This window comes from Dromaius novaehollandiae, chromosome 10 (genome assembly GCF_036370855.1).
Source record: "Dromaius novaehollandiae isolate bDroNov1 chromosome 10, bDroNov1.hap1, whole genome shotgun sequence".
Classification (NCBI taxonomy): domain Eukaryota; kingdom Metazoa; phylum Chordata; class Aves; order Casuariiformes; family Dromaiidae; genus Dromaius; species Dromaius novaehollandiae.
In genome coordinates this window covers 5052184-5079449 of record NC_088107.1, presented here as the reverse complement: position 1 = coordinate 5079449, position 27266 = coordinate 5052184, and the positions used below count along the sequence as shown (strand labels likewise).

At 42.6% G+C, this 27266-nt stretch overlaps 1 long non-coding RNA gene across 1 annotated transcript in view; it reads right to left on the bottom strand.

Moving 5' to 3' along the window:
* Nucleotides 1-27266, bottom strand: part of LOC135329423 (uncharacterized) — an 85733-nt gene that overhangs the window by 4874 nt on the left and 53593 nt on the right. Inside the window, exon 4 of the long non-coding RNA XR_010390925.1 lies at nucleotides 1270-1383. This is a non-coding gene — a long non-coding RNA (uncharacterized LOC135329423). The remainder of the gene's footprint in view (nucleotides 1-1269; nucleotides 1384-27266) is intronic.

Sequence of the window (27266 nt, the reverse complement as noted above, 5' to 3'; positions counted from 1 at the left end):
TATAGCAATGATAATCTTTCTTCATTATATCTGTGAGCAGGCGCCATCGAGGTGTGATTGACAATCATCCCTTTCAGAGTGAGTGATCATAGGATTTCCATTGCTCTCAAGTCCATTGGCTCCTCATTTATTAATGACACAGTTGAAATTTTAGTGTTGATTCTGCTCAATTGGGAGATAGCAAATATTTATTTGACTGACACCTGTCATTAGGAAGCTTTCTCATACAACTCAAGTGGTAAATAATGCAATCTTATTGCACATCGAGTTGCCAAACAAACAAATGGTGTTGGTTTACAGGTTATCAGAGCAGGGGAAAAATTCTCAGTGTTCTGAAATTTGTTCTGGTGTGACACAGGAACTGCATTGAGCAGTTACATGACCTCTAGGCAGTCATTCACTTCTGATCACAGAGAACCAGCTTCTCAGCTCCCAATACAGTGAATGGTAAATGTGATATTTCAAGGCTCCTTCAAATAACAAGACAATCAGCATTAGTGGTATGTCTTCCCTACCAGGAAGACAATTATACCTTTAAACATGCCTACTCCTTGGAAAAAGTCTATTGGTTGCTCAGCTCCTGTTCATCTCTGAGCTCTCCCATTTCATATTCATAGTGAATTTTGGACATCTAATCAGTCCTCACAATATGCTCAAGAAGCCCTACAGAATACGCAGTACTAAAGTAATGACTCACCTCTGCCTGCACAGCACAGACCTAATACTTAATACGACTACACTTTCGTACTTCAATGCAGCTCCAATGGCCTAGAAAAATTTTGTGCTCAAATGGCTACCAAGCTAACGTACACAGCACAGCAGTGATGCTTTCCAAAAAGCCAGTATAGTCATGTGCACTAGTCTGAAACTTTGGTTCAATAGAAAAAAGTGCCTGAAACGACTTGCCCAAAACTCAGGGATAAAATAGGAAGGGACAATTTACCATTTGCAGACAGCTTGCAAACCCCTAGATCTTCCTTCTCCCTCTTTCTGCTGTGCCAAAGGCCAATAGAGAACAGTGGGGAGGAAGAGAATGGGGATCCTCTCAGACCCTGTCCCATAATGCGCTACAAGGTGCACAAGACTGTAGCTGGGTCCACTGAGGCTATAGGGCCTGCACCCACCATGATAAATCTGCATCTTAAACCTGAACAGAACAGCTCCCACAACATCTCCCACAGCCTGCTCTGAAAAATAAAAAAATCCTCCTCTCTTGGAAGAAGACAAGTCAAACATAACTCATTCCTTTATTCTTTTTTTTTCTCTTACTATGCTTTACTGATGGTCGTTTCATCTCTGTCTTCTGTTTCCAAGAAAGACCTTTCTAAATCCTCAGGCAATATTCAGAGCAGGCAGATTTCTCTTTGAGTCTTCAAGGCTGACCTGATCAATTAAAAACAAGAAGGTTGCAATACATTTTAAACCAAATGCTCCATACTATAAGTCTCAGAAGTCACTCTATACAAAAAATATTTTTCGTTAGCTGGTAAATACAAAGAAACAATAATGGGGTTTCAGCACAAACCCCTTTCTCATGTGCCCCATGGGATTTCTTGCATCATTCTCTCACTTAAGTGGTTTAAAATGCAAGGGTAAGGCTGCTAAATTCCTGGAAATCTGACTTCTGTTCTATGGTTGGAAATTTAAGTGTCTCAGGTCACATAAAATTCCTTCCCAGCTGTTTGCTTCCCAACATTTTTCTCCTTTGCTGCCTGTGAAACCTACAAATTCTCTTCAGTCACAGACTTTCTCCCAAAATATGATGCACATTTGAGACTTTTTGGGCCCAGCTGCAATACAGTCTTCGCCACTGGGATTCCCTTATGGGGCTTAGAGTCTCTCTTTTCAGCAGAAAATTTTGAGTGAAGAGCAACAGCTTCCTGAAGGCGAGTGTTCCCTAAGGCCCTAGGAATCAGAGCCAACATATAGTTGTGAAACTTGCTTCTCCCTTTACCTACTCTGGCTAAATAAGCTCATCTTCTATACAGTAAGACACACTTAATTTTCCTGTCCTGCATTTTCTTCTCCCTCTTGTTGACTCCAGAAGGAGACCACATAGACCAGCCATCACTGCCAATTTGATTTCCAGTTTTCTGGGTAACTCTACAATCACACTCCGTTTGTCACCTGAATGCAGTATCGAATTTGCAGCCTGGGTGTGAATGACTTCTGAAATTATCTCACTTGGACAAGACACCAAAGCAATTCAAAAGCAAGTAAACAGAATGTAGAAATACCCCTGAATAGGATTATCTCAGGTTTCTAACTCCTAATCCTGTTACTGGAGCAGATATCCATTTCTCTTTTCCTTCCTTCCTTCTGGCTTATATTTCCCCACCCAGAACTCAGTTCAGCAGCACCACAACAATCAAATATATTCTGTAAAGTTACTAGGATCACACGAACATTTAGAGCTTGGCAAGCTCTATTGTGCCACTAAAATATGCTCTTGACAACCACTGACCCTAAAAGATGATGTGATCAAACACATCCCCCCGTGAAAGAAAGAATAAGACTGTAATCAGTTTAACCATTTTAAGGAAAATATATATCAATCCTTTGACTTTCTGTGGTATTCTTCTAATTGCTGTTTCCTTACAGATTCAAACATATACAATTCGGTTCCATTGTTTGAATGTCACTTGGAATCAAATCAGTGTAGTGGATACAACGCCTTTGAACCTTTTAGTCCAGCTGTGAACTTTGGGCTTAATCCTTTAGGGCGCCCTTGTCTAGCAAGCTTTAATGTATGTTAAATTTTCTAAGAGGAGAATGCAAGTGGTCAAAGCAAGATAGTGCAAGATTCTGTGTTTCATAAATTAATAAGCATCACCAACTGCATTGCTTGACCCTTTAAACTCTGTGAAATTAATATAAGTAGACAACCAAAGTGCACTTGGCCCCTGAAGAGCCTTGGAAGTTCACTTAAGCAATCCAAGTTTCCTTAAAGTTTTATAAGCCAGCTTTTAAAGCAAGTCCTTTGTACTTATTACTGGTGACAGTGAGCATTACAACAGCCAATGAACCTTTGCTGACTTCCGACCCCAATATGGTAGAGCACGGTTATCAAGGGAAATATCAGAATCAAAGCTTGTATATTACATTGAGGTCCTGACTCCTGAAAGAGCCCCCCATAGACTCTTCAGAGTATGTCAGCGAAATAAACAGCTAATATTCGCAGACATCTACTTATGATGTACTGATATTATTGTTTATTTAAGCACTTTTGGCATAGTAACCCCCACTAAAGGCTTAAGCCTCTTCAGAAGAAAGCTGTGGTACTTTCAGCTCCCTCGCAATAAGAAAAATTTTTAAGATCTTTTATTTAGCCTAGAAGTACACTCCCCTTGGTAGTGGTGAGTCAAGCAACACTAAGTCCTCATCTTAACCGATTAATGGACTTAAATTATTAAATGGCATTAAGTAGGCATGGTGAGGAATACAGGGTCTTCTCTTAGCGCTCCTTCAGGGTGAGACTGCCTTGAACAATGAGGAAAATATGTATCCACACCTACCACGTTTTGGCATTAATCTTGCAGTCACTTGTAATACTTGAGTTAACGTTCTGTAGAAATAAGATATCTCACCCTTGCCAGCTGATTATATTTTTCATAATGTAAAAGGTTCCTGCTGAATTATTCAGGTGTTTTTCCCACTGCTTAAAAAAAAAATGAAAGAAAGAAAGAAAAAACAGAGAGAGAGAAGGCAGGCTCTTCACAGGTATCTAAGAATAAATAGGCTGACAGGCAGCAGTGCCGAGTATTAATAATTATTATGGAGATTTACAGTCCAATTAATGAGGATGTTTAAGGAGAAAACTTGCCAAACTTTTCCAAAAATCAAGCCAAATTTCAAAATCCAGACAGGTAATGAGAAATCACAAAGATCGTCTGCTGAAGGGTATCAAAACTCCCACTGCATGCATTCCGCCCCCAGCACTGAAGTCAGGGAGGGCATTTGTTATCTGTCCTCCCCAGTTGTTTCGAGCATTTGGGTGAAGCTTTGGGGGATATTTAATGACACTGTTTCCACTTGTTCTGCTCATTTGTCTGCCTAGCTCTGGACACTGACAGAGACAATAATATCACGGCATGGAGAAAATAAGTATATATACATAAGTATACATTGTATGCCCATATCATATACAACCATACATTAGAAATGCAACCCAAACAGAAAACAGAATTCAATTAACCAGAAAATAATCGATGAAATTGCTTTTTAGAAACACAGATAACAAGCAGCAGCTGGAAAAATGAGGTACTTGCGAGGAATGTGGCTCACAGACTCTACACAAAATGAATGTTAACAGCGACAGTCTGGTGACGGGACTGCAGTCCCTGCCAGGCAGATGTCTCCTCTAAGAACAGTGGAGTTCATTTAGCAGCTCCCTGTTTATTAAATGTAAAATGGACCATAAATGAATCTTGAAATATTTGGGCCTATTCTGAGACGTGTTGCTCCAGTTCAGACTTCTTGTGAGTGTACCAAGAAATGATTATTAAAGAAGGAATCACATGACTTGATCATTATTGATAACACAACTAATTTAACATTGTTTGCTTACATCTATGGCCATCCACAGTGGTATTAGTTGTTTAATTGCATGGAAGGAAATAAGAGCGTATTCAAACAAATCCCATATGCTGACTGTCCGTGTAGTTCAAGGGGCCTCCCTACAGCAGCATGAGCAAACAAATAACAAAATCATTGACATGAGGGAAAACAATTTCCACATTCAAGACTACTTCACTGGGAAACCAGTCATTCATGAGCCTGCTGGATGCTGTCATTTCTTAAAGCGATCAATCTTGTTGCTTGTAAGCGGATCGCCAGCTGGTGTCAGGAGGAAACGTCCATCAAGGAACAGTATACGGTATTTTTGAGGGAGGCGACAAAAGAGGTCTGTGTTTCCTACTGAGGAAGGAAAGCCAGCTTTGGTCTCTGTGAGAAAGAGTGATTTCTACACTGCGTGGTTCTCTTATTTTGGTAGGGTCTCTTCATGTAGCAAGCTGGACAGGGGCAAGGACGGATGGATGATGGCAGTAGACAGTCTGCAGTTTTCCCCGTGGCTTCCTGTCTGCTGGTGCTGGGTAAATAGGGACCAGGCTGCTAAGAGGTGCAATGCCCATACCCTTGCTGCAGTCTCTCCTCAGGGCCTGAGAGGTTGTGAGAAGAGGAGGAGGAGCCTGCCAATATTGGGGATAGTGTGCAGGGACAAAATGCACAGCACGGTGCTGCAACAGTTATCCTGGAGGAGCCCAGAGAACCGTTGGACTGCTGTAGTTTGGCAACATGGTTAGCAGAGAGGAGAGAGAAAAAGGACCCTCTCCCTTGCACTGGGTGTGAAATAGAGACCCCCTCTCCCATCCCTCTTTTTCCTTTAACACAGGACTTGTCACAGTGCCTGGAAGACAGTCTGTCTTTTTACTCTGTTAGGACAGTAGATCCAAGCACCGCTCCTGCCATGACAGATGTGCAAGGCTTTGATCAGTATGTTTGTGACAGTGTTATTGTGCTCCTGAGGGTTAATCTTCTGTCTCAGGGACATAGGTGTAAATCCCAAATCTTCAGCCTGGACCTCAGAAGGTGATTGGTAAATGCTTGTTTAACACTGTTAAAATAGACCCCTAACTAGCTCTCTTTTTGAGAAAACCATCTGTGTAACTCTATCTGGAGTGGCAGCAAGACAAATCTCTCCCAGCTATGAAAGTTGCTTTCCTTACTTTGAACAGTTCAGCACTGGAGAACCTACAGGAACTTGGAGATGGGACATTAATTTGTTTTCCACCTTTCCCTGGGAGAATTCCCAGCTTACAGAGCTGATGAATGAGCACTGTCTACCCAGCTCCCATACTCATTCAGACCAGTGACACATACTTGTATTCTGGTTCCCTGGATCAGAAAAGCTCACTGAGTCTGGGGGAGTCACAGAACTGCTGTCCAAGTCACTAAGGTCTTCTGCAGACCACGTTTCATTAGCCAGCTGGAAAAGAAAAGCCCCTTTTATCAAATCCCCTGGGGCTAACTCATATTGAAAATAATTTGTTCTTAGCACTTCTAGATGCAGGGTTTCAAATGATGAATGAAGAAGAATATTCTGTCACAGGGTTTTCTTTGTTTTTCAAATCCTTAGAGCAAGTTTGTGATCTTTGAAGCTCTGGTACTAACAGCACTGTCATTTTCCACTGAACTAGCCACTGTTTTCTTATGCAGAAGACTGTGTCTTGCAAAAGAGAAGTACACATTCGTTTGTTATCCTGAAAATATATGTTTAGAGCATTTGTGTAGCTAAGCTAATTAACTTGGGGTGGGGATCTAAATTTTCCTTCTTTCTTTGAACAGCATCTGGCACAAAATGTTACAATCCCGACTGCTCACAAACACTCTTGCCATACAAATGACTTTTATAATAATGTGAAATAGCCAAGATATGCCTACATTCATGGACTGGTTTTCCATTTCGTTATAATTGCTGACACATTTTTTGCTTTGAAACACCTCTTTTTTCCTTGAGTGTTGAAATCCTTTTTTTATTTATTTGGGAGCGTTTCTTCCTCTCTTTCAATTTTAGTAAGTTGTCAATTGCCTCTAGTTATTTCTCAAAAAGAACAGAATCAGGGTCTGAAATGTAATTAAAATGTTCGTATTTTCCAGATTCTAGGCAAGTTTTCTTAAATATGGACAAAAAGAAAATGGAAACATGAAAATAGGTTTTGATCAAGTGCTCCAAAATTTTAAGCAGTTAAAAAATACCAGTGCATTATTAATATCCTCAAAGTTTTCAAAACTTTTGGCAGAAACAGTACAATTTTTTTATGAAATAGCAAACCTTTTTCTGCCTGCTTTGTCAGTGAAGCTTTTTAGAAGAAAAATCTAACAGATAATACACAGGAAAAATGCTCTAGTGAGACAGGTAATGAATATCTGAAAACACAAACACTGTACTTGGATTAGAAAATTCCATTTCCACAGTAAGCACATATTAATTTTGAGGATATAATTTAGTAAGTATCAACAGTTTGTTAAATACATTGGTTGTACACTACCCTGTACAAACAAGTTCTAATGAGAACAAATACTGCTGGTCCAGTCCCACAAAGACATCCAGACACATAACTCCTACTGATTTCCCTTGAATCATTTACTAGAGGATGCAAGCACAGTTTTCTCGTTTAGGATTAGCTCAGATGCCTCCTTGCAGCATTGCCCTGTGATATATAGATATGCTTTGGTCCTTTCAGCCCAGCGGCTCTTCAGGCCATGGGTGTTTCGGGGTTAACTCATCCGCGACAGCCCTGGCTCGGGAGTACTACCTTCCTGGCTCAAGCCAAGAGGAAGCCATGCTCCATCTCCTCTACATACCAATGAAGATGATCTTCTCTTCCAGCCTCCTGGCTCCAGAAGGGCCAAAAGGGGAAGTTCTGCCTAATCAGCTGTGACCACAATGGAAAGCAATTGCCATCCGCCACTCTTAACCGGAAAAGTGTATTTCTCTTCATGCGACTGTCTTCACTGGCTTGGGTGTCTCTCTGCCTGGGGGGGATGTAGTGCGACAAGTCAACTTCCCTGTGAGCGAGGTGGAAATGTCTTGGGGGTAACCCAGGTGGCTATTTTTCATCAGGTAAGGAAAGGTTTAAAATGCAAAAAAATTGAGATTGTACCTTGACATGCAACTAACTATTGACATTAAAGCAAGAGAGACATGCAGACAATAGTGTTGAGGGGCAGAGCCTCCATGCACTAGAAAAACGTCTAGTATTAGCTAGCAGCTGTGCTAAATAATATCTAATTAATCCATTTCTGCTCAGGCAAGCATTCATCCCAGCTCTCCATTTGGGCTACTGACACTGCAACAAACTCAAATATTGAGTTAACCCCCAAAAGAAAGCCCTCCTACACACATCAAACACACTCTATATCCCCCCCACAAAGGAAGGGGACATTTCCACAGCTCCAAAAATATTCCTGGCAGTTTTACCTTCCTTGGCTACAGCTCTAGTAATTGATCTGCTCTATTATTTTTCCCCAGTCTTTCTCTCTTACATTTAAATATGTCCTTCGTATTTCTGGAGAGTTTTTTTTTTTTCCCCAGCCTGTATCTCCACCGTTACATTATTTTTTATCTCTCTCCTCTATTCTTCAAGTGTGAAAAGGGTGCTCTGTTCTCTAATATTCATTTTTCTTTTTTTATTCTCCAAGTACTTTCTTTCTCATCTGTAACAGCCCCTAATATGCACCTCCATTCGATTTTACTTACCCAGCTTGAAATCCTCTCATTCTAATTACCTTTTCAGTTTTCTTCTATTTCTCCCTTGAGATGTCTCAATTAGTGTACTTTTTCTTACTGGCTGTCACCTCTGAGGTACAAGGTGGGTCTAACTCCAACTTAAACCATGCAGAAAATAAATGAGGAGCCATTCATGGTGGCCCTGCTGAAGGTGGTGTTACTTTACAAACTAGTGCACCTTTAATAGATGATAAATGGGCAGAAAAGTGGCCTTGTTAATGCAGCAGCCCTTGATTTGGTTGCCATGCCGTGTCCTTTCATTACTCAAAGATACAGGAAAAGCAACCTATGCTAAGTCCTGGGTGACGTACTTCCATACAAAGAGAGTGAGTAGAGGCTAATTAACATAGTTCTGGTCAAAACCTGAAATTAACTCTTGTCTTTAAAGACCAAAGCTAAAAATGTCATTTGTCTTGCCTGTAATTATGTTTAGAGGTAATTATGGTAGCAGAAAAACAGCAAGCAAAATGAATCTAGGAGTGGGTTTTTCTACCCTGTCTCTAGCAGCACTCTCAATTCTATTTCTGTCAAAGAGGACTGGATAAAAATGCAGGTGACATCCACAGTACATTTCTTTGATTAAAATTGTCACCGTCATATTGAAGTTCACACAGAGCTTTCAGAACCTGAGGAGTAAATTCGCTCCCTGCACGCTCCCACATAATGGGAAAAAGAGCACCCTCCCCACCGCCGGCTTTACCGTGCAGCCAAGGGGGATGTGCACGCGGCTGATTAAAGCACCAGGCGTGGACCCAACGAGCATATCCACAGGAAACTCTCCTGCCACACACAAATAGTCCAGATCACTTCAAATGATCCGAGATATCTCCATGGCCCATGGCGCTGTGCGGCACTGAGGAGGGAGCAGTCCTTGTCCCAGAGCAGAGTAGCTCTGGGACATTAGCACAGCATTACTTCTGAATTAAAGTGCTTGCTTCCTGCGGTAATTAGATTGTCACGCAGGTCTGACCATACTGCATCCGGCTTTCAGCCTCATTTGTCCAGAACCAGGGTAGCTATCTCTATATTCTGCAGTGCAGACATACCCCAGATGTTTGGACTCTCTTATTTAAATTTAAACAACTGAGATTATTGGTATTATTGTTGCTATTATTAAAATCCCAGTGGCATGTGTTGCTGTCATCATTCAGTTGTCCTGAGATCCATCCCCCTGCAGTGCTTGTATTGGCCCCATCACTGATATTTATGAGCACATTAGCCATTAGTGGGTTGGAGGATTTATCTGTGAGGTATGATAGTACTACTTTAAAAATTTCAAACTAAACTTTTCTAAACTTGCGATATATTTGGATCAAAGGTTGACACTGAAGCTAAAGTTTTCTCAGGGGTTTACTACTGAAATAAATTTCAAATGCCTGATATACCTAGATCTCTCATATATATATATTCTTTTTTTCCAGATATTGCATTTATCTAAGGCAGCAAAAGCGTTTATATTTCTACTGCACTGGAACTGAAGGTCGCCAGGTGATACAGAATGCATATCTACTGGGCACACTGGCTTTTTCTAAGGGATGCATTATTGCATCAGCTTCTGGCAAATGCCAAAATTTGCCACACAAATGTATGCAGAGCATATTCGCCTGATCCAAATTACTCCTTTTCTGAAATTACTACACTTTGCAGTATAAATTCAAATAATTATTCACCCAAGGGCCCATAATAGCATCTTTGGCATAAGTACAAACTAAGATACAGCCACGATTTTATTGAGATGACGATACTGCATAAACCATGTTATAACAACTTTTTTGAACTGCTGTAGAAGTAAAGATCATCATTGCAGACTTCTCTAATGCTTCTAATGGAACCACCTCTGCCATCTTTACTAGCATCCTCCATGGTAAGCAGGGAACCAGGGCAATAGTCTCTAACTTTCTCTAAAGGGATCAGTCCTAGGGGTCCAGGAGGCATTCTCTCACTGACTCACTGCCCCAGACAGACCTTAGTCAGTCTTTGGAGATCAGCTGGCCTGGAGAGCCGATTTCAGCACCATAGGTTATCAGTTGACCTAATAAAAGTTGTTACTTCTCCCTGTAGATGTTGCCTCAAATACCTCATTAGTCCAACACATCTATAGCATTACTACCACTACTTTTACAAGTGGCAAAAATATCTTTATGATGACGTCACAAAAATGAAGACAACAGCCAGTGTCACCTGACAGATACAACCACCAATATCCATCTGGAAATACTGCTTCTTCCTTAATATTTTTCAGTATTTCATGAGCTTTTATCACAAAACTTTGTAATAATTTTTTTAAGCAAAAATAGCTCAAGAGTTATATGTTACTCTGACATCTGTTATATTCAGACTCTTCGGCTCTGAGATGGCTTGCATTGAGTTGGCTGAAGTATTTCTGCCCCCTGTTCACTGCACTGAGGTTCAGCATATCTACACGCACCGGCCAGTACAGAAGTGTCCATAGAGAAACTATGTCCGCAACCACACCACGCTACAGGGATTGCATGGGACAAGATCTGAGACTTCCTGATGTCTTTGGCCACAGAACAAAACCGACTCACTGCAGATTGTCAGCTTGCACAGGAATGACCTGTCTTCTCCATTTGCCATGGAAAGGCCATCAGACCCTATGCTGTTTGAGCAAGGCCCAGCTGTACAGTCCCTGGCAGAGCACTTTCTCCTTTGAGATCAAGAGATCTGCACAAGTGAGTAAAGCTATTCCACTTGTAGTGGCACCTGGATCAGAGGTTCCCAAATGGTGCTACACATACCCTGCATAAAGCCATTTCAAGGTGACTTGCTGCTGCTACAGAAGGACTCGCTGTCTTTCCATCGATATGTTTGACAATACTAGCTCTTGACTCTGAGCTCAGGGGCCCCTCTAACCTTAAAATAAGTGAGATATCAAAAACAATAAAATACTTTTATTGATGCCCTCCACTCCCACTGAAGGCAAAGATGCATATCAGAGGGAGCAGGAGAGGAGGGCAGAAGCAGCAGAGCTCTCAGTTTATGCTCAGCATCCAGCAGAATGAAACCCATCAATGCTGCTTGGCTTCCAGTAGTTAATTTAAGTGAAGGAACTTGTTTCCTTTATGGAAACATTCTTAAATCGGCAGGAACTAATTTGTTACAACCGCTTCAGTACTTCTACTGCTTTTTGAGAATACCTTGATCTTTGCAGAGCAGTGCAGATCAACACAGGCAACTCTAAAACGTCTTACATGGCAGCTCCAAATGCTTACAGTTTATGTAAAGCCATGGAGCCAGCGTGATAAGATCTAATTACCAAGCGAATTAGTAAAAAAACAGCTGCAAGGTTTGCAGAAATGTCTGGAAGTGCAGAGTAAATGGCCACAATTGATAGAGTTATTGCACAGGCATCCTGAGGGCACAGTCTGCAGCACTTGAGTCCTAACCAAAATCACTGTCAACAGTTGTTGTTTTCTCCATTCTGTTAAATGAAAAGAGCATGAAAATGATCCTGCAAACAGCCATTTAATATTCTCATGCACATGAACTGCAATTATCAGCAGCAGCAACAACAAACCCTGCTGTAATGTGTTCATGGTTAATCAATTCAATTGATCACTGTTTATTAAATAAAAACCTGCTCTCTAAACAGTTCTTCTCTAAGTGGCATGTTGTTGGGCTCTTTTTTTTCTAGCTTTCTTTTTTTCCCCTTATTTAAGCATGCTGCTAGAAAAATCAGGAGACCAATTAAAGCTTTTAATTTAAATCCAAGCTAAGAGAAATGCTGGCAACATATAGTGCATTTACCAAAGCATTAGCTTAAGGGAGGTTTGAATCAGCCTAGCCACTCCCTGGAAGAGCAACACTGAATCCGATTCGCTCCTATTTTAAAGGCTTTCAACTCATGTTAGCAACAGCCAGCGAATTTATCTGTCTAAGAGACAGTTGTGACCAGGTCAGCTCAGGATATCAGGAAGTGGGCCACTGATAATGCAGATTAGGGGGCATGCTTTATTCACGTCGGCACTGTTGCATTGATCACCCCTATTCTGCACCTTTAAAGAGTAGATCGGAAATCAATGAATTCCAGGCTGGAGAGATGCAGCAGACAACAGAAATCCTCTATGGTCAGTTATCTCCCTACAAGGAATAATGATCTTGCACAGGATTGAATGCTTTAAATGTACAAAGAATATACACTACATTACAAGTTCAATGAAAGATTGATATCAGGCCAGATAGAGTCTGGGCATATCCCCAGCCCTGAGCTAACTCAAGCAGTTGAATGCCGTACTGAGAACTTCCAGCTACCATGCTGGAGTCCTCCTTGCCCTTCGGCTGCTCCAAACGGTGCAGAAGGCAGGAGAAGGGGAGTGTTGATACACAAAAATAACCTCATGGGATTTAATTAAGACTACTGAACCTGTGTCACTTGTAATTTATGACAGATTTGAACCCGTGCCTCCAGAGGGAGAAAATGAAGGCATTTCCAGTACATTAGCTGACTTCAATAGCAAAGTCAAATCTGACGTCCTGTGACCCTCGACTGAACGAAGACTAAGGAGTCCCTGTTATCCCAATTATTTCTGACTAGATTTGTGAGATGTTTGCACTGCCATGGAATCCAGCCACAACCAGGTACCTGCCCTAATGGGGGAAGTGCACAGCCTCCTCATGCCACGAAACCCTTGCGAGAGCATTAGAAACCTCCAGCAAAACAGGGTCATTAACAGCATGTTCCATGGAGAAAAAGGGATTTGGGGCACATTCCCTCCCCCACCAGCAGGCACCTGGCCTCCACAGGAGCAAAGAAAAGGCTTACAAATAAAGCTGTGCAAATAACTGCCTTTTCCTTTCATGGCCAAAGTGAAAAAATAACTCAGAAAAAATGCTTTAGGTCAACTGAAATGTTTCGTTCAGCCTCATATCAAGCATTCTTCTTTTGCTCCTTTGGGAGGCTGGGGGAAGGGTGAGAACATGCGTTATTTACTGGTCAAAATGAGGCATATTTTGCAATGAGGAATAAAAAAACAGAAAATGGGAACAGGAATTTTTTTAAATCATTTTTCTTAGTCTTTGTTTTCCATCAAAATTAATTGCTAAATATGCTACCCATTTACAAGTAGTTTCAGCTGACCCAAAACCATCTGTCTCTTCAGGGGTAGGGGAAGAAGTCACATGAATCTTTCACTCGGAATAAGTTCTATAGAGGTATTTCAGGGAATTTGTGAAACAGAGAGACCTTCTCTGAGTGGCCAGAGTAAAAGAGTTCAGTAAAATAATACTAAAAGTAAAACTTTTCACCAAGATGGGACAGATGTCTTGCACGACTGACCAGCCCTGGAACCAATAACAGCAATGCCAATGAGGCTGAAAGCCGCAGTGGTAGCAACCGCCTCTCTAGTCTGACCTGTTTGAGAGAAAAGGGATTATTAGGGAATAAAATTAAATCCTTTCAATATAGGTTCAACAGAGTTTAGTACGCAGATGTCTGGTGACTGTTAAATCCATCTTTACCCCTAGGCTTGCTAGGCAGCATCGACTAAATGAATTCCTGCCCATGCTGGTAAGAAAACCGACAGTTGTGCTGAGGATAGGAGAGAGGCAGGTAGGTAGAAGAGACGCCGTGGGGAATGCTGCCCACACCAACACTTGCAAAAAGTCCAGAGTTTGTACCTAAAACACTGGCCTTATACTGGGTATCTTATGAGCCATGTCACTTAAGTTCTTTTTTTCCCCCCTTTAGGAAATTGGCACTCTGAAGTAAGGATAGAAGCAATGCCGCATCAAAGCGGTTCATAATTAGGTACAAATTTTGCTTGTAGTTCAGCAATTTATACGGATTAGCAGCCACTGACCTTCCCAAGCCCCCGAATGACAGTCTCCCATCCTTGGTCACAGAGTGACCTCTAGTGTTAAAAGCAATGGTACGCCTCTGTCTCGCCTGGAGAGCACACACAGGCGCAGGAGCAGCCACAAGCCCTGCTCAAGGAACTTGGGTTTTCTTTTCTTTTTTAATTTATTTGACAAGCATTCAGCCCAGAGAGCCACATCAAAACTCCAGAACTGGTGAACAAGCCTAGCTCCTGCTTCCGTGTTAGCACAAGGTGTCTCTGAGCGTATCTGCGTTTTTGTTCATGCCGACAGAGAACAGAAAATCTCTTCTGCTGTGCAGAGAGATTACAACACGGAGACCAAGGGCTAAGACCAGCTTTCAAACTGGGCTAAACTGGTATCTTTCCACTGAGCTTAGTGCGGCCTAGTTTATTTAAGCCAGATGAAAGCATAGTTCCCAGAGGCTTTTCCAGCTGTGCTGCACTTCATACCATAGCAGAAGAAAAGCATCCAAAAACCTGATGCTTTTGATTTTAGTCTTGTGCTAGACTTTGTGCAAGTCTAGCATAAGAAAGACCTCCATATACTACCTTTTAGTGATCTGCAGTAACACTTTACCTCTCCCCCATCACTCCAATTCAACTATGTTCACGTGCCTTCTCCAAAAGCACCAGGCTGGACTAGCAAAAGTTGAACAAGTTTTGAGTGAGATGCCATGGCAGGGCCACCTGGCTAGGCCACTGCTAGCCTTCCTGGCAGACTTCAGTGCTGGTGGACCCCTCTCCTTTTAAGAGAATTAAGATCAAAGAACAAGAAAAGTTAGAGATGAGAGAGGCTACGGGTGGTGGGGGCACACGTGGTGGATGAGAGGCAAAAGGCAACAGGGAATGGAAAGAATTAGTATAAGGGCAGGAGTACAGAGATACAAAAAGGAAGAGAAAGCTTACAGGAAAAAAGAAAAGAGTCAGCAACTAAACAGAAGTGGTCAGGATCATGCCAAAGTGGCCAGTATCTTGCCAAACTGGCTATTGTTATGATCTTGCAATTTTACAGCTTCAGTTTTCCCTATAATGAAACTTAAAGCAAGCATTTTGAATGAAATGTGGATGAAGGAGTGAGGTAAGCAGAATGTCACTGTTGGATTGAATTCAGTGCTTTACAGACACTCCTTTAACATTTCTGATTCCTCTGTTCTTTTAGCTACTTTCTCTTCTGTCTCACTTTTACCGTCATCTATAAACACAACTCAGGTCACTCTAAATTCTAATGTTGTGCTTTAATTCACAGGTAGCTTCTATTGTCCACAGACAACAATAGCCTGTGATACATATGTCTTCCCGCAGCTCAGGGAACTAAGAGAACATTGCCTAAGATTTAATGCTAAATAAAACAATTAATTTCAAAACATCATAAGATGTCATTCACCTACACAAAAGAGTTGAAGAGACAAGTGCCTATTTTCAGCAGGGGAAACTAGGAAGTCCACTAGTAGCTGACACAGTGGCTTTTCCAGATGAAATGAAGACCTGAGCTGGGAAGGCATGAACAACAGTGCTGTCATTCCTTGCAAGCCATGAAAGAGTGACCCTGTGTTCAAAACTTACCTGTGCTCCTCATCTCAGAATCATAAAAGCTGGAAAAGGAGCACACTGCTCAGAAACAAAGATACTCTACTAATATATGGGGATGGGGAATATAATAAAAGGAGGGTTAAGGAAGTGAAGTCTGGAATACACCTGGATTTTGTTCAGTTCAGTGTTCTCAGGGAATGGTCCAATAGTCCTCGGAGTCATCTCAGCCAAAACAGAAAGCAGGTTGGATGACAGCTGAAACTGAAGGGTCATTCTGCACAGGACACTGAATTCAGACAAGAGGAGGAAACTGAAAGGATAGTTAAGCCTGAAGACTGCCTGGTAAGACACGGATTCTGAAATAACAGGGCAAATAATCTGCACCCATTTCTAAAGGGGAATGAATTCCCAAATGTGAGCTTCTGCCAAGTGTTACTCTAGAGTTATCCCTGACTGATAACTCCTCCTATAGACAGACACTCACTTGTTGAAAGTGAAATGCAGCATAGTGACAGTTACAAACTGTAAAATTCAGATACATTTGTTAGGGCTAAAAAAAGTGCAAACCTCAAAGATAAAATTATAGAAAGCGTCTCGGTGTAACTTGTTGAGGAGTCAATGGAGAAAGCTAAAATCAAACACCACCAGACAAACAACTATCAGTAACCCAGACAACAAAGAAAGGTACAAGAGGCCAGAGAAATAGCAGCCCAGATGGTGGTCACGTGAAAAACACATTCCACAGATTGCAAAGCACTTAACTTATTTATGACCACATGAGACAGAGAAGGATGGCAAAGTCAAAAACGAAACACACTTTGGCCATGCTACTCACAGGCACATGCCAGTTGTGCACCTCTCCAATTTTGACCTATTGTCTCTTACCATAATTCTCCAGAGAAATACCTTAGGACCTTCAGATATGGTTAGAAGAAAAAAAAAAAAATCTTGGGAAAGTTTACAAAATTCCATACCAAGGTCCTGCAGGAAGGGATGATTTTGTGAAGAGACAGAAACTCTAGAAATTTTAAGGTGGTAACAGCATCTTGCCACAGGTCACCCTGAGAAACAGACTAACGTTACTGTGATCAGCGAAATGACAGTATTGCAGTTTCTCCCAGCATTGCCAGAACATCAGCGCCCTAACAACACCTTGTCAAGAACACCTTTCCTCTTCATCTTCATTAACTTACAATTTTGGCTGCACATCCCAGAGGTGTGCAGCAGAGAGGAACTGAGGGAGAACAGGCTCAAAAGGACTCAGCTGGAATCGCAGCTCAGTTCTGCCATGAAACGGCTCAAATGCCTTTAAACAAAACAAACCTGTTGCAGCCCCAAGGACTGAGTGGCTTGCAGTTTTCCCTGCCTCTAGGTTAATACAGCGAAGTCAGCACCTTGATACAACACTTAGCAGGACATGAGGACATGCCAAATCCAAATGAGTCTTCATACCTGGTGTGACTGTACTGGGTACTTTGTACATAGTCTGCTGCTTGGAAGAAGAGAAGAGAATATAACTGAAGAAGAAAGAAAAAATATAAAAATCTACAATTGCACACTTTCATAATTGGTCAGTGAAAACAGAGGACCTTGCAGAGTCCTAGGACCTAGAAAGTGACTACAAACTAGAGAAGACCATAAATTCCACATTGCAGTCTAGATTGTGAAGAACCTATGATTTAGGTATGTCTGACTACAGATCAGCTCATTTTAAAACCTAACAAGCCAAACATCAGAAGAGGATATCCTCAAAACTCCCCAAACAGCTAGAGCCCACACACTACACCCACCCCATAGTACATGTGCTGGACAACTGAACCATGCAGCAAACCAATGACTAACAGAATGCATGAGCTGCCTTGGAGATGTTCATGTGCTCAATTCGGAGCTCAGGTGCAAAGCATGCACACAGGAGATATCAAGCATAACCACACAGAGCAGATGATGTCAAATCATGCTGCCTCCCAAGAGCATGTGAGGTGGAATCTGTCCATCAGATCCTAATGCCCATTTGCTGGAGTTTTCTACTTGTCCAACAACCTAGGCAGAGCTGCTGTTCCAGACAGCCTGGCAGGCAGCTGGAAGACAAAAAAAAAAAAAAAAACATAGCAAAAGCTGTGGATGGCCTTTTAAACTCAGTCTTCTGCCAAAAGCAACAGAGCAAACACCACTCCAGATCTTAGTTCTGCTTCGAAATCGGGCAGACAGGCATTCAAGAAAGGGGCTAAGGCACTGGTATATCCAGCCTTGAGACTGAAATGCAGAATCCCGAGTGAGGACTTGCGTTGTCTGCACTGTTGGCGAGGACTCGATGGGGAGTCACAACAGCCAGCACAAAAGGAAACAACAAGAAAAAGTGCACGTCTGCAACTTGGCTTCCTCACATACTCAGATACCAGTCTCCAGTCAACAACTAGGACCTCTTAAACTGGGATTCAGGCTTGAAGATGATTTCTATCCTCAACAGAGAGGCAGGTGGGATTGTAACCCCAGAGAGGATTACATGGTGACTGACTTGACTGCCAAGACTAAGGTGGCAGACTTCAAAGGAGTCTGAACTGGCTTTTAGGAAGTTTTGAGGAAGATCCTAGTCTATTTTGGCAGGAAAGAGATTCTAGAAGCAAAATTTAGGCTCTTCAGAAGGAATCAAAGACCAGGAAGATTCTCTGAAAACACTCCCAGCACCCCAGTGCAGGACTGGAAAGAGAGGCAGAAAAGCCAAATGTTAATACCGGGCTGAAAACATGGTTGATAGAGCAGGAGCTCAGATTCGTCAGGAGCTGGGGGCACTTCTGGAAGGAAGAGGGCCTGTGCCAGAGGGACAGACCTCCTCTGACTTACAGCAGAATAGTGCTATGGGCACTTAAAATCAGGAAGGTTGTGGGCAGACTTTTAAACCGGAGAGCAAAGGAAAGCCAACAGGTGCAGAGGCAAACAGCTTTGGCTGATGCTTCTCTAGGGACAAAGACATGGAAATTACATATCATCAGGTGGAGAACACAGTAGGGGACAGAACAAGTCAGAGAGTAGAATGTAAAACAGACTAGGTACCATTTGAGTAGAATACCAAGAGAACCAAACCAATGATACAAAATGCCAGAAGTCTAAAAATAAGAAAACCAGAATATCTTTGCTAGATGAGGACATCAACTGAATATGTATATCAGAAACCCTCGGAGGACAGAAGACAACCTGTGAAACACTCCCCTCCCCCACCATTTATGCACACAGATGAAAGAAGCAGATAAATATGGACTGTTTTCCACTATGTACAAGAGGAGACATTCTGGGAGAAATGCCCAGTGGCTAATATTTATTCCATGCTAGATGCATCAGCAGCGTTCTGGCAGCAGTGCTAAGCCTCGAAAACAGAGTTTGTGCCTGGGTGCACTCAGTACCTCCTTCGGGAGATGCTGCCACCTTTAACTGCCATTTGGGTTATGTTCAGCATGCATAGTTTTTCACTGCTGAATACAACACACTTTTTACAATATCAGGAGAACAAAGGCAAAACAAAATTGTGCTTTGAGCTGGAGAAGAGGATTCTCTGACAGTTCTGGAAAGATATTGATTCCATATGACATAAATAATATACTAGGTAAAGACGTTAACATACCAAGGTGGGCAATATATCATCATGAGGTTCCATCAATCACTAGGTGTTCTTCCCCAGAAGATGAGGAGGCAAAACTTGAAATGGTGACTGACATGGAGAACTGAGAGCCCACAAGTCCCCGCTTCTGCACAAGCTTATTTTTACACTTCACCTCCTGTTGACAAAAAAAACCTGTTATCTTTGGGGAGTTTCTCCATCTTGTCTCCTTGGTTTCTGCACCCTTTTCTATCCAGTGGTCGCCTCTTTTGGAGCAGTGCTACCACTGTTCGGCTTCTCTGGAATGAGAAGATGTTGCAACCATTTTGCTTACCATCTCCTGAGGTCAGGCCACCTGCACCTCTGAGCTGAAGCTCACCTGTATCAGCAGGCAGGGAATTGGTGAGTGATAACCTGACCTCAGTTTTTGCTCTTTAAAATTACAGATTCACAGGCTTTAAGCCATCTCATGTGGTCATCTAATTCTTCCCCCTCCTCAAAACAGGACCTACACCTCTCCCGAGAAATGTTTGTCTAATGCTTTCCAAAGGCTAGAGAAGACCTCATAACTTATCATTCTGTGGACATTCCCTCCACCAAAGCTGAAGATTTTTCTATTATGCCACAAGAATAACTTTTACTGACCTGTATTAAGAAGGTGCAATCCAAGAAAAATTATTTAATGTTTGCGAACTAATTGAAAGATGAATAATGTCAAGCAATATTACTAGGAGAAAATATTCTGGGAGAGTAAAAACGCTCACTTAAGCACCACCTCATTTTAATGCCTATCAGCTTTCAGTCTGTATTTGTACCACTGTGGGGGTGTTTAAAACAGGATTGTACAACTGCTAGAGTAATTTCAAGAACAAATTGTACCAGATCCACGGAGAGAGACAGAGATCCCTAGGAGGTATTTGGGTTACATAATCAATTCATACAGAGTGAGCGGGTGTGTGAGTATATATGTGAGTACAAAAAAAGCACATGTACACATACACCCACACATCACGCCAGGACACTGCAGAATCCCATAGACATCACGAGTATAAAGCCAGCCTTCTGCATGCATTATTTCTGAAATTTCTCAAGTCCTCCTGCAACATAAAGCTGAATTATTTAAAACTAACATGGAGAAGTAGGGTTGTGTTTTAAAGAGGAAGAAAAAGAAAACATTACCTGTGTCTGAGCAAATCAGATTTTGTTTCATACTCAATTGCTCACAAAGAAAGTTTATAACCCTTGTTTGACCTTACTCAGAGCTGCAATTTTCCATCTCACAGGGCTACAAAACTAAGTTGAAACATATATCTGAATACACTGACAGCAGTTTGACCCTGGCTTGAGTTCAACTGATTTTTACACCTAAAGACAACAATCATTTTTTGTGTCGTCAGCAGTAATGCGGGGGGACAACAGCGAGAGAAATGTCACAACACGGGGTGCTACGAACTGGAAAGAGCGGCTCCTTGATGGGGTGCCCTGGTCTCTGGTGTGCTCCTGGTGAAATGATCTAAGCGATTCTGGCCCATTGCCACGAGCCCTATTCTCTGCTGTACGTGCAGAGAAATGTGTTACAGCATTATGAACATGTCACTGGCACTGTTAACAGTGCAGAGATAAAACCTCGCTCATCTTCAGTGCAGCTAGCAGGAAAGTGTATGATTCCTTTAATTATTAAGTATAAGTGAGCTATCCTCAGTTTCCCAAAGGCAGCTTAAGCTGGGCTGTGCCCTACAGATTCATTGCACATGGGTTGACATTGCAGAGCTTTGAAAATATTTTGCTCTCTTTCTCTAGCTGTTTCTCACTTCTTTGTTTATGTTTTTCTCCCTTGGACTCCCAAGCCCTCTGAACCTGAGGATGGCAAACACTACGAGTGAACTCTGAGCAAAGCTGACAGCTATTCTGCCTCCTGCTCACTCTGCAGTCAGCAAGGAGCCCCGGCTCCAGCGCTGCCACATCATCTGCTGAACTTGGGCGCTCACAAGAGAACAGTTTGCTAAGCCTCCTGCACCTTTCATCAGAGTTCGATGCCGACACAGCTCAGAGGAAAGAAGAGCTTGGCAGCAGCAAGCAGTGTGCCGATCACTCTTCCAGGAGCTGGGAAGTATTGGGTCACTCAGAAAAATCATTATTCAATAGCAATTACTCCAGCAAATACATCTATATTGGTACCTTCGCTTCTGCAGCCTGGGCTGTAAATCTGGCAGAAGGAGCCAGGGGGGAATTTGTGAAAAGAAAAGGACAACATCTGAGTTTGGGCTGAAAGGTTTGAAGGTTTCAATGCAGCAAATGTGGCTGGCCTAGGCTCTGGGCCCCCACGCTGCCAACTGCAAAGGTCTGTCCTCTTCTCCCCTACCTGGCTCCCCTGGGCTGTTTGTCCATTGTGAATAGACCTACTCACTCCAAAGGCGATCAGAAAGAATAGCATTTTATGGAGGAAAGCCAGGTTCAAAATAAAGAAGAAACCAGAACTAATCCTTGGAGTAGAGGCCAGCCTAAATCTTGATATTTGGAAAATAAATCAGACAATGTCAACTTCACCAAAGCAATCGTCAATATTCAGGGCTCTGGTTTTGCATCTCTGACTGGGTGTAAAACCCTGTATTCCTTCCAGATCACATGTTGCCATCTGTCTCTGCTTCTGACCAATTTTATTTGGCCATACTTTTCTCTTTAGGGCATATGGATGAGTCAGCCAGTAAAGATGAACATTACCTGAGTTTTTATTTTCCCAGGACTCCTTTTGTGCTTCCTGAATGTAACCAAGCCTGAAATATCCCATTATATGACCCTGAGTCTGAACTGACTCTAAGGTCAGGGGAATTCAGATTGCAGGACTCATTCAATTTTACTGATGCTTCATGTGGGTGCCATGAAAACTGGGCATGGGATAGAAAGAGACAGAGGATAAACAGCTACAACACAGGTAGTCTGGGGCACAAGAACCTTTAGTTTAGGAGAGATAAGATTTTCCCAAACTGGAAAGTGAAGGAGCAAATTGATCAACAATGTCTGGTTTGGGATGTACACAGCAGGTGAAGTGGATATTGATTGAAGCAAAAGTAGTGCAACCGGGCTGCCAAGAACAACCATGATTACAAGAGAAAAAAACATCCTGTATCTAGGTAGACAAGAATGTTCAGTTTCCAAAATTTAGCTAAAGGTCGCCTAAGTACAGAGTACAAACTTACTAACAACTATGCTAGTTTGTGCGATTGACACTTGAATCCTGGAAGGTTCAGGAGCTTGGTTCTGACCCACCACTTAGACATCCTTTCCCTGCTTGGTAGAATAGTGGAGGTACCAGAGAGGGACATTATAGGAGAGACTCATGTAGATTTCATGCCATTCTGCTGCCCCTCCCTTTGAGGGACATTTGCTACCTTGTCCCCAAATTCCCTACATAGGACATAATTTCCTCCTGGTGGGGCTTTACCTCTAGTGGCCTGTAGGCCAGTAACCATCTTGCAAGCGTAAGACTGAGCCAAAGACACAGGGAAAACTCCCTACCAACCAAACACTGAACTGTCTACTAACCCCATCCTCTCTTAGGTAGCCCTCCAACCTCTCCTCACACCTCCTTTCCCTCTCAGTTCCTTCTTGGCTCATTTGCTACCTGATTTTGCCCTGTGTTTGTCCCACTGCCAGGCAGGGCTGGCATCACACATCTGGTCCATATTGCCTGAGGCAGCAAAGGAGTGCTGGGGACATAGGACATGGGGTGGGTTTGTAGCTGATCACTGTCAACTTGCATTGGTTCAGCTACTGAGGTAGCTGCTACTGCAAACGGTCCTCGGAGAGCCCCACACAGCTCCTTCAGTGCCAGCTGCCAGCCACAGCACAGTTTCTATTTACTATTGCAACACGCAGCCAGATATAGAACCCGGCTTGTTGAATCACAGTGTTTTTCCAAGCTATTCCATGGCTTGGACTAAAGCAACACATGCACACCCCTTTTGTTACTCTTTCTAAGCTCAATCCTGTGCTCCTCTGCATACATTAAATTGGGCAGCAGGGGGAAGAATCCTTGCATGGGATTTTTTTCCCCCCTCTCAGTTTGTGCTGAGAGAAGGGGAAAGGCAGATGCTTGACCCCCAGCAGGCACACTCCACTAACGTCAGCTTTGCAACCTCCACTCCCCTGCCAGTGCTCCTGTGAAGATCCTCCAGGCAATCTGCACGGAGCAGGCTAGCTCACCTGCAGTCTGTTGCATCTGTGAGATCAGCTGCTTGGTGGCATCTCATCACTGCAAAAGGCTGGAGCTGCTTCATCTCAGCTCCTGCTGAGTTCTGAGGTCAGCAGAAGTTGTGAGTGTCTGCTACTCAGGGAAGCAAAACACTGCCCCTGCGAGTAGCGCGGTCTCATAGCCTCTGCAGACGAGAATGCAGCTGGAGCCATAAGCCAGGAGCCCCTGCCTACTACCAGAGACAGGATTTCACTTGCATGAAAGATAGATATTCCTTCTTCCCATCTCCTGCTCAGCTAGGAACCATACTCCCCTCTTCAAGTAGTGCTTCTACTTACTGCTTTCCACTGCCTTCTAATTCTGCTCATAGCTAGATCTGCACAACCCAGCTTTCTGCTCCATACTATGCTACCTCTACAGAGCCCTACTGAACATTAATGATGTTGCACAGGGTTGAGGAAAGAGCATAAAAAGCGTCTTATACACCATGGATACTACTTGCAAGAACAGAAACAAAGAGGAGCACATATATGTGAGGACCAAAATCGGTCTGTAGAATTTCAATCAGTGCACAGGCAAAAAGGAATCTGAATAAACTTTTGGATTCTAGAAAGGTTTTCTTTGCTGCCACAAGTTTTTTAGAGCCTTTATGGAGAATTATTTGAGAAACAAGAAGCACAGTGGCCCAGAATTTTTTCAAGAGAACTGTGCTTTAAGATACTCCTTTGTATTTCTGAGCCAAGGCCATACCTGCCTTTTATTGATCTACTGTACAACTGGAAGAAAGCCAACCTACCCACACAGAGCAATCCCCCACCAGAGCAGCACGATGCTCCATCAAACACTGGCCACCTATCCATTGTCATGTATCCTATATTTGTCACTAGCCAGATCAATCCCATGCTGTTCAGCACATTTTAGGAACCCAGGCTAATAAATCATTTAAGTGCCTCTCACTTCACAGATGGTAAGTGCAGTTCAATGAAGGTAATTATAAAAAAAATTACTTTTGGAGCAAAAAAATCAAAACATGGGAATATCTGTCTAATAGAAAAGGCCTGCAAAGAGATTTGGGATTTCTAATAATTCTGAGGAGCAGGTTAAAGGTCTGAGAGTCTGACAGTAGGTTTTCCCTCTGATTGACTGAATCGATCCTGTCCTCATGTAACAGCTCTGGGCCCCTGTATCTAAGAGATTTCAGGTCCTAAAAACAGCGCTGGGGAAAGGAGTATACTGAGCCGCCTTTTCTCACTATAATGTTTTTTCCTTTTTGCAAACACAATATCCAGCACTAAGAAGATGAGGCAATAGAAAGATGCAGGGCCTGTAGGGAGCCGGGAAATTACTAAAGTGAGACCCGAACTCTGATAACAGCAGCAGATTCAAAGGAGACTCCCAAATTTCCCACTCATCAGTTCCCTTTTGATTTTTGTTCTTGGATTTTGATATGACATATTGTGATTGTGTCATTTCAGTCTATCACTTATATTGATCTTTCTAACTTGCCAGAATCAAACTCCTGAGTTATTAGATGATACATGCAAAGAGAAGAGGCATTTCTCAGCTAATATCACTGGAAGATATATTCACAGATGTCAAACCACTCTCTCCAGCTGGAGGTCAAGCCACTCTCCCCAGCTCATAGGAAAAGAAATCACCTTAGTTCTGCTGCACAGAGAATAGAAAGATCCTGGGGGGAATAATCACGATCCCTGTGTCTAGGCACAGAGGCCACAGCTACTACCACCTCTCCCCTGTATAACCAAGGGAGAGAAACAGTTTCTCAGACACTCTGCTGAGTCCCCGGGTTTTCTGCTGTGGCCTTTAAAAGGTCACTGACTTGGACTTTGATACACAAGATGGTTGGGCTGCCATTCAGAGAGACCTCAACAGGCTGAAGAAATGGGCCAACAGGAATCTCATGAAGTTCAGCAAAGGGAAATGCAAAGCCCTGCAACTGGGGAGGAATAACCCCATGCACCAGTACACACTGGGGCCCAAATAGCTGGAGAGCAGCTTTGCAGAAAAGGACCTGGAGGTTCTGGTGGACTAGTTGAACATGCATCAGCAATGTGCCCCTGTGGCAAAGAGGGCCAACAGCATCCTGGGCTGCATCATGACAAGAATTGCCAGCATGTCGAGGGAGGTGATCCTTCCTACTTAGCACTAGTGAGAGCATCGCTTGTATGAGGAGAGGCTGGAGAGCTAGAGAGGAGAAGATGGTGCCAGACTCTTCTCAGTGGTACCCAGTGAAAGGACAAGAGGCAACAGGCACAAACTCCATTTAAACATAAGAAAAAAACTTCTTTACTGTGAGGGCAGTCAAACAGTGGAACAGGCATCCTAGAAAGGCTATGGAGTCTCCATCCTTGGAGACATTCAAAACAGGACTGGACTTGGCCTTGAGCAACCTGGCCTAGTTGACCCTGCTTTGCTGAGGGGTGGGGGGAGAGGTTGGACCAGACAGTCTCCATAGATGCCTTCCAATCTCAATGGTTCTGTGGTTCTGTGACTTTTCCCGAGAAAGCGATTTTTGTTCTGATGCTTTTATTCAAATACAGAAGATGAGGAATTAATTTTTCCCATACCAGTGACATTGCTGGCATGTGCAGCACAAGCATAACACTGTTCTGCATGGTAGTTATAGTATTACCACTGGCCATGTAGCCCACATATAAAACAGTATGGGGAGAGGCCTTTCAGCATTTTTCAGCAGCTTTTCTGGAGAGTGCTTTTCAATCATGGTTTTCAAACTATCATCATTATTCCTTTGCAAACCTTAGATTACACGTGTCTTTGTCAGAATCACCGCACTTCAAGCCAACAGACTTCAAGCGAAGCCTATTAGCAATAGCTGAACAATCCCTTTTATTTACCTGTAGTTGGCACAGATTTTTGGCTGTGGGGAAAGGTAGGTTTAATCAAGATGGCATCTCCTGTCATTCTGCAGGTTAGTCAGTAATCGATGTCCATCAGGCCCCTCTATGACCTTCCACTTGTTTCGGGGTTCACCTCTCTGAGTTCTGACTGTCTCCATGTATCCTGGTTCCAGCTTCAGATCCAAGCACAGAGCCAGGGTGCCTCACCTTTTACAGTAATCTTTGTTAGCACTACCTAGCAGAGCTAATTTAGCCAAATTTGGAGTTGTCACAAAGCCAATGCTCCCAGTACTATTGAGATATAGAACAAAATCCTAAAATGTTAGACTTCTTTATATCTAGCATGCCAAAAAATGATTCAGAAACTGACAAAATCCCTCTAGAGTTCAAAGCAAACCCAAAATAAAGACCTGAAGTCATCCAATTGCCATTTTCTTTCTTTCTCTTTCTTCCTCCACGGAGATAAACTTACACCACTCAAGCAATCTAGACTAGTATTAGTCCACCTACTTTTGTTTTAAGTTATACACCCAACTTCTATAAACCCATTAATTTCAAAAAATTCACTTCAGGTCTTCACGTGAAGCCTTCAGAGTCTATGGTATTTACCTGATCCTCTTACTACCTAGCAGGTTATGATCTTCATCCTGATCAAAAGATACTATGTTGACTATCACAGAGGTAAAGCTTTGTTTGTAAAGCTCTAGGTAAACATAAGTGGCTATGTCTCCTTCAAAACAGCTTTCATAATAAAGAACGTATTTTTGAATGCAATTACAATTTAAGGATCATGACATTAAGTGATGCATTCTAGGTAACCTTAAATTGTTATATAAAATCAAGATGTACAGGCCAGCTGTGAAATACGATTCCAGGAACTCTTGGAAAATTAAAGATATGTATAAAATAATTTGCTGAATGAATACCTTTCTCAGACCTTAGAATT